Raw genomic sequence first — 8,869 nt, forward strand, 5'->3', positions numbered from 1 at the left:
GCCCATTAATGACATCGGAATATATTTATAAATTAATTTTATATACCTAATGTATATTCGAGCTACTCGTATTACGGTGCTAAGTTAATAATAACCAGTTAAACCTGAGTAGGTAAAGTCAGCGTACAACATACATGATCAGTAATTCAAATAAAGATAAATAAGATGACCTTTTCTTTTATTAAATATTAATGACAGCATGACACGATTGACCATATTTGCACAAATATCGGTGCTGTAGCTGCTATTCTCTCAGCGCAAACTAAACTAGCACAGCAATCAACCACGATAACAATCCATAGTTTTTCACGTATTAAGCATCAAATCTCAAATGCCCTCTATTTTTCTTTTATCCAAATATTCGCTCTGTCGGTAACGAAAGACATAGACGTAATGTTGTATATTTTTATAATGTATAAAATATACACTTATAGAATAACTGGCATAATAAAATAAAAAAATGTATTGCTACTGTGGTTGTATTGCGAGTTTAGAAAACAAATATTATATTTAGTGATTCGGTCTTAATTTTATGAATGACTATATTAATTATACAGTAGTATAATTAGATTACAGATACTAAATGTATATGTACATATATTTCACACTTAGCAAAAACATATTGCATAACCGTTTTGAGTGTTTTAAGTCTAGTGAACGTATTGCATAATATAGGATATCTGGGAGTATATAATAAGAAATGCGGAAGTACTTAATTAAGACGTGTATTTTCCCAATCACGACCGGGAGACAACTAAGGAGCGAGCTATGCGTCGGGCCTTCCGTAGCCGCGCGGAATGCTGACAACGCATAGCAGTCCCTATAGTCGTCCCCCCAAAAAAAAATTTTACAATTTTTTTTCCAAAAATAACCTTAAAAATAACTAATTGTGTTTTTAAATTGTCAAACGATGTGAAAAACCAATAAATGAATCTAATTTATTTTTTAATTTTATTGTGTCTGTTACCACTTATCAATTTTAAATTATATCTGACTGTACTTTTAATTTAAATAAAAATGTGCCTCGTAAACAATATAGTACGGTCGCCAAATCTCAAAAGCCCTCTATGAAACACGATTTAATTGACTCGGCTCGGCCTTACCCACAACCGGTATCAATGTGTTCGGACAGTTCTCCTGATCACCGTACATGCGGTAGTAAAGCGGAAAAATGGTGGAGGGGATAGTAATGACGTCACAAAGATGGCGGCCGGACCTATTCTTTTTGGCGGTGTATCTCGAAAACCACTTAACCGATTTTAATCATCGAGGTGTCAAATAATAGCTTATATTATGGAGATTATTTCCTTTTCTACAAACATTTACGTGAAACCTATAGGAAAAAAAAAATCACAAAAAACAGTTTTTTTATAAAATTATATCGAGATACACCGCCAAAAAGAATAGGTCCGGCCGCCATCTTTGTGACGTCATTACTATCCCCTCCACCATTTTTCCGCTTTACTACCGCATGTACGGTGATCAGGAGAACTGTCCGAACACATTGATACCGGTTGTGGGTAAGGCCGAGCTGAGTCAATTAAATCTGGCCTCGGAGCGGCTTGGCGACCGTACTAATACCGCGCTGCTCCTACCTGGAATTCAAGAGCGAGCGATAACAGAACACTATGTAACATGATTACTTACGTCTAGTGAACGTATTGCATAATATAGGATATCTGGGAGTATATAATAAGAAATGCGGAAGTACTTAATTAAGACGTGTATTTTCCCAATCACGACCGGGAGACAACTAAGGAGCGAGCTATGCGTCGGGCCTTCCGTAGCCGCGCGGAATGCTGACAACGCATAGCAGTCCCTATAGTCGTCCCCCCAAAAAAAAATTTTACAATTTTTTTTCCAAAAATAACCTTAAAAATAACTAATTGTGTTTTTAAATTGTCAAACGATGTGAAAAACCAATAAATGAATCTAATTTATTTTTTAATTTTATTGTGTCTGTTACCACTTATCAATTTTAAATTATATCTGACTGTACTTTTAATTTAAATAAAAATGTGCCTCGTAAACAATATAGTACGGTCGCCAAATCTCAAAAGCCCTCTATGAAACACGATTTAATTGACTCGGCTCGGCCTTACCCACAACCGGTATCAATGTGTTCGGACAGTTCTCCTGATCACCGTACATGCGGTAGTAAAGCGGAAAAATGGTGGAGGGGATAGTAATGACGTCACAAAGATGGCGGCCGGACCTATTCTTTTTGGCGGTGTATCTCGAAAACCACTTAACCGATTTTAATCATCGAGGTGTCAAATAATAGCTTATATTATGGAGATTATTTCCTTTTCTACAAACATTTACGTGAAACCTATAGGAAAAAAAAAATCACAAAAAAACAGTTTTTTTATAAAATTATATCGAGATACACCGCCAAAAAGAATAGGTCCGGCCGCCATCTTTGTGACGTCATTACTATCCCCTCCACCATTTTTCCGCTTTACTACCGCATGTACGGTGATCAGGAGAACTGTCCGAACACATTGATACCGGTTGTGGGTAAGGCCGAGCTGAGTCAATTAAATCTGGCCTCGGAGCGGCTTGGCGACCGTACTAATACCGCGCTGCTCCTACCTGGAATTCAAGAGCGAGCGATAACAGAACACTATGTAACATGATTACTTACGTTTATTAAGTACAATGTTGTAATAAAGTTGACTCTAGAATAGGTAATGAATTGTAGGTAAGTACTAAATACCAATCTAAAAATAGAATTTCATTGGCTTAAAACTAAAATGATTTTAGCACAATAATTTTGACACTTATACACACAATAATAATCTGCACTGCACTTTAAACCTTTAACCCAGTTATTACTGAATATTTTCTAATAAAATCATGCAATCTAAATTACATGTTGTTACATTAAAATACTTAATTGCAAAAATATAACCTACTAACTCTGATTAAGTTTATTCATCACAAAATCGAACAGATTTCTTAACCATCCGACCACTACGCGTCACATAGGGTGCAACGCTAGGCATAGGCGGAGCGATTCCGCTACTCGCTTGTGGTGTACTTGGAGTAATTCTTTTTTGTGATGAATTCACTTTTTCATTTAGTAAATACGCAGGTTTTAACCTGTCAATTGACATATTTACTTCACGGTCTTCCAATTGAATTTTGAAAACCTTGTCATTCCTTGAAATTACTTTATATGGCCCTTCGTAAGGCGTTTGTAAGGATGTTTTTACAATTCGACGAACAAATACATAACTACAAGTTTTAAGGTCAGGACTAACAAAGAATTTGTTATTACTACTTCTTCTTCTTTTCGTGTCGAGGTTCTTTTTTAGGGTTCCGTAGCCAAATGGCATAAAACGGAACCCTTATAGTTTCGCCATGTCCGTCTGTCTGTCTGTCTGTCTGTCTGTCTGTCCGAGGCTTTGCTCCGTGGTCGTTAGTGCTAGAAAGATGAAATTTGGCATGGATATATAAATCAATAAAGCCGACAAAGTCGTACAATAAAATCTAAAAATTTAATTTTTTTTAGGGTACCTTCCCTACACGTAAAGTGGGCGTGAATTTTTTTTTTTTGCTTCAACCCTAGAGTGTGGGGTATCGTTGGAAAGCTCTTTCAAAACTAATGGGGGTTTTCAAGAAACATTTTTTGATAAAGTGAATATATTCGGAGATAATCGCTCCGAAAGAAAAAAATTATGTGTCCCCCCCCTCTAACTTTTGAACCATAGGTCCAAAAAATATGAAAAAAATAGTGGAAGTAGAGCTTAAGAAAGACATTAAATGAAAACTATAGCGGACATGATCAGTTTAGCTGTTTTTGAGTTATCGCAAAAAGTTTTCCCTTCATAGTAAAAAGACTTATTTTAATTAGGTACTAATTATGCAAATTTGCCTATTTGTTTAACTCAGGTGAAAGGTACCGTTTCATCCCTTGGTTAACAATTTACTATACTTTAAGCTCCAGCAGTTTAGCTTATTGTGACGGAAGAGTAACTATGGAACCCTACACTGAGCGTGGCCCGACATGCTCTTGGCCGGTTATTTTTTATACGATGGAAGCCCAATAGGCAGCGGTGTTGACAGCCCTGGCTGTCGCGTCCCTCAGATCCAGCTCCGAGCAGTGATGCTGGCATGTGGGGCACGCCAGTAGATGTGCCATGGTTTGCGTTGCTGTGTCGCAGGTACATTGAGTCGAGGAGCTACGGAGCAATCCCCATTTGGCCATATTTTGCTTGCAGCGACCAACTTGGGACCTGAGCCTGTTTCAGGACTTCCAAATTGGCCAAGGTTCTTTATGGCCAGGCGGTAGTTGCTCCAAAGCCTGCACGTACACGTCTGGTGGAGGGCACCGGGTCTGCCACAGCAAGCGGCGCACATCGGCCGGCTCACCCTGCAGGGGGCTGGTGCTCCGCATAAAACTCCTACGGCTTTTAAGACGAGCAGGTGGCGGGATGTGTCCATGCAGGGGGTGCCGCTGGTCGTTCTCCTGTTTGTGCTTTTCAATAGCGCAGGCTACCTCTCTGCGTATATCAGGGGGAGCCACTCCAGCTAATGGGTAAAGCTTGTTGAGCGGGGTCGGCTTGAGACAGCCTGAGACGGCGCGGCAGGTGTCATTGAGCGCGGCGGTTACGAGGCCGGCGTGCGGGGACCGATGCCAGACTGGGCAGGCAAACTCTCCAGCAGAAAAGCACAGAGCTAGTCCGGTGGTACGCAAGGTGTGTGCGGTGGCGCCCCAGCTTGTTGAAGTTAGCCTACGCAGCAAGTTGTTTCGCGCATTAACTTTCATGCGTGTGTTAGAACAGTGCGCCCTGTAGGTTAGCGCTCTATCCAGCGTTATTCCCAGATATCGCGGGTGGGGGCAATGTTCAAGCGTCGCTCCATCCCACTCTACGCGAAGGGGTCTGTTTGCGTGATGGTTGCGCAACGCACAGTTTTGCTTGGGTTTGGCCGGAGGCAGTTAGCCCTATAGTAACTTCCGAGTTGCTCCAATGCCTCAGACAGAGTCCCTTCCACATTTTCAAAGGAGCGACACTGAGCTGCGAGGGCTAAGTCGTCTGCGTAGAGGAAACGTTGAGTCCCCGGTGGGCTTGGCTGATCGTTCGTGTATAGGTTGAAGAGGGTTGGTGCCAACACGGCGTGTTGAACACGCTGCATTGGGGTAGGCCATTCTTATGGCGTCGCCATCGGCGACGTCATTACTACTATGATGACAATATGGTCTCGGTGTCAAATTCCGTATTTTCTCTTTAATTTTACTTAACATGGAATGTGGTTCAGTTACATTTTTATCGACGTTACAAAAAAATTCGGCTGGTAAACGTATGGAACAACCATAAACCAATTGAGCGGCACTAACACCAGTATCCAATCTAGGTACTGTACGGAGACCTAATAAAACGGTGTTTAACTCAGTAACCCATGACTACTATTAATACCCGCTTGCAACGCTGCTTTCAAAGATCTATGCCAGCGTTCAAGGACAGAATTACTCTCCGGGTGGTATGGTGTAGTTCTAAGCTTTTCCGTTCCTATGTACTTCATTAACTGTCGGAAAAGGTTACTTTCAAATTGTTTACCTTGATCACTAGTTAACGTAACTGGACACCCGAATCGCACTATCCAACCGTCATATATTGTTTGTGCTACCGTTTCTGCCGATATGTTCTGCAATGGGAACGCTTCAGGCCAACCGGTGGCACGGTCTATTATAGTAAGCAAATACCTACAACCTTCAGATGACGTTGGTAAAGGTCCGACCAAATCTACATGTATGTGCTCGAATCTGTCTACCTCTGGATACTTACCTGGAGTCGATTTGGTGTGTCGCGCGACCTTGGATTTCTGGCATGCAACGCAGGTTTTGGCCCAAAGACCTACTAAGAGAATCTTTGTTCATGTTTGTCCAGAAAAACCTGTTAGAAACCATCTTACGTGACGTTCGTACACCTGGATGACTTAAATTATGAACACTTTTGAAAACATCGCGACGAAATTGCTCAGGAATGTACGGTCTCGCATTACCTGTAGATAATTCACAGTAAACAGTATTAGTGCAATTAGGCAACATTATCTCTTTAAATTGTAATTTATCATTTTGCAATAAAGTTTTTAACTCGTCATCATTTTTCTGTGCCTTCGATAACATGAAATAATCGATCGCAATATTTTGAAGGGCAACAGTCTCTATTCTAGGTAATGCATCGGCAACTACGTTGTCCTTACCCTGTATATGTCTTATATCAGTAGTGAACTCACTTATGAAAAGTAACTGTCTTGTTCGTCTAGGAATTTCTTTGTTACTGTCGCTATTCAATTTACTAAAAGCATATATCAAAGCTTTATGATCTGTAAAAATAATTAGTTCTCTGCCTTCATGCAGATACCTAAAATGTTGTACAGACAAATAAATAGCTAGTAGTTCTTTATCGTAAGTACTGTATTTCATTTGTGCAGAAGTTAGCTTCTTAGAAAAATAAGCTAAGGGTTTCCAATTACCGTCAACATATTGTTGTATAACAGAACCAACGCACGTGTTGCTAGAGTCTGCAAATAAAGAAATAGGTACCGTGGCAAGTGGGTATGCTAGCATAGCAGCATTTTCTAAGCTAATCTTACATTGTCGGAACGCTTCGTCAGCTTCCTGTGTCCACACTATAGGTGTTTTGTCGTTGCGTTTAGCTTTGTGAATGTACCTAAGTAATAATTCTTGATGTTGTACAGCGTGTGGCAAATGTGGTCTATAAAAGTTAATCATGCCTAAAAATGTTCGCAACTGATTAACTGTTTGCGGTTTAGAATAGTCTTTAATAGCTTGAACCTTACTTTCCAGTGGTCTAAAACCTTCAGTTGATATCTCGTAACCTAGGAATTCTAATTTCTTCTCTTTAAACGTACATTTCTGTAGATTGATGGTGATACCAAATTCGCTAAGCCTTTTAAATAATTGTTCGAGATGACCGTCGTGTTCTTCCTCTGAGAGAGAAGCAACAAGTATGTCATCTAAATAACAATACACAAAATCAAAATCTCTTAAAACGGTGTTATTCATAAAACGCTGGAAAGTCTGGCAAGCGTTTCTTAGGCCGAAACCTCAGATCATAGAAAGTACTAGATGGCTGACGGAGGCGTGGCGCGTGTCGCCGCGACATGGCCACATCGTGGCCATACCGGCCCGCCGTAAGACAGTAGCAAATTAGCTGTCATTGAACAATGTGCGCGTCAATTTTATTGAAATGCCGAATTATAGCGTTATTTTGTGTCGAAATAGGAGTGCATCCAAAAACTATAAGGATCATGGAGTTACATACCACATTTTTTTTCACGTATTAGTCAATAAAACCACACATTTTAACAAATAAATCCAGTGACATATGATTTTTCTGAGTTAGACCATGTTGTCATACAAACGCGTGGCAATTTGTCTATGCATCCTACATTGACGCTTTGGCATGGAAAACTATTTGTAGTGTCCATAGCAACGGCGCAATGCATTAAACCGCTAACGATATTCACAGGGGCATTATTGTTTCTTGGTACGACCGTCAACCGCTCCCTTCATTGACGCCGCGAAGTAGAGTGGTGCTCGTGCATATAATTGATCTTTGAGCGTTATCGATAAAAATGTTTGGATATAGTGTGTATGAAAGTAATTATTTTTCAAGTAAAATTTTACAATTATTTTATATGCACCTAATGTTTAATTTAATACTTATTAATTTGGATTAAAAATCGAATAGGTAAGCCAAAAAATAAACTGATTTAATTAAGTACAATCTTAATCTTAATATATATATAAAATGCTAATGTGCGTAAGTAAAGACACGGTTTTCTCTATCACCACTATTTCCAATCAACTTCCTGTTGGGGTGGTAAATACCCCTTGGTCTCCCGGTGGGAGTAAGGGAGTTTGGTCGCGGTGGGTGGAAGTGGGTGGTTGTGGGTGGCTAAAATGTGAAAAAATATATATCTGTCCTTTTCTAACTCATGGGAACTTTTGGAAAGTTCTAAAAATTTCTGGAATTTCTGGAATAATCTAGAAAACTCCAGAATGTGTACAACTGTAACAATCGATCTAGAATGTTCCAGAAAGTTCTAGAAATTTCTGGAATGATCTAGAAAGTTCCAAAATTGTGTGCGACTGCTAAAATCGACCTAGAATGTTCCAGAAAGTTCTAAAAATTTCTAGAATGATCTAGAAAGTTCCCAAATTGTGTGTGACTGTAACAATCGATCTAGAATGTTCCAGAAAGTTCTAAAAATTTCTAGAATGATCTAGAAAGTTCCCAAATTGTGTGTGACTGCTAAAATCGATCTAGAATGTTCCAAAAAGTTCTAAAAATTTCTAGAATGATCTAAAAAGTTCCAAAATTATGTGTGACTGCTAAAATCGATCTAGAATGTTCCAGAAAGTTCTAAAAATTTCTAGAATGATCTAAAAAGTTCCAAAATTGTGTGTGACTGCTAAAATCGATCTAGAATGTTCCAGAAAGTTCTAAAAATTTCTGGAATGATCTAAAAAGTTCCAAAATTGTGTGTGACTGCTAGAATCGATCTAGAATGTTCCAGAAAGTTCTAAAAATTTCTGGAATGATCTAGAAAGTTCTAGAAATGTTTGGAAAGATCTAGAAAGATTCAAAATTGTTTGCAAGTGTAAAAATCGATATGGAATGCTCTAGATAGTTCTAGAAATGACTAGAATAATCTAGAAGCTTCTAGAAAGTTCCGAAATGTGTGCAACTATTGAAATTAATCCTGACGATCCAGATCGTAATTAAGTACCTCGGAATGTTCTAGAGTTTTCTCATACTAGAAATTTCGATTTCCAACGGTATATAAACCGAAAATCAGTGACTTTTTGTCAGTTGAACCGTGTTTACAGTCG

Source organism: Cydia pomonella, unplaced genomic scaffold (assembly GCF_033807575.1).
Source record: "Cydia pomonella isolate Wapato2018A unplaced genomic scaffold, ilCydPomo1 PGA_scaffold_46, whole genome shotgun sequence".
NCBI classification, from domain to species: Eukaryota; Metazoa; Arthropoda; class Insecta; order Lepidoptera; family Tortricidae; genus Cydia; species Cydia pomonella.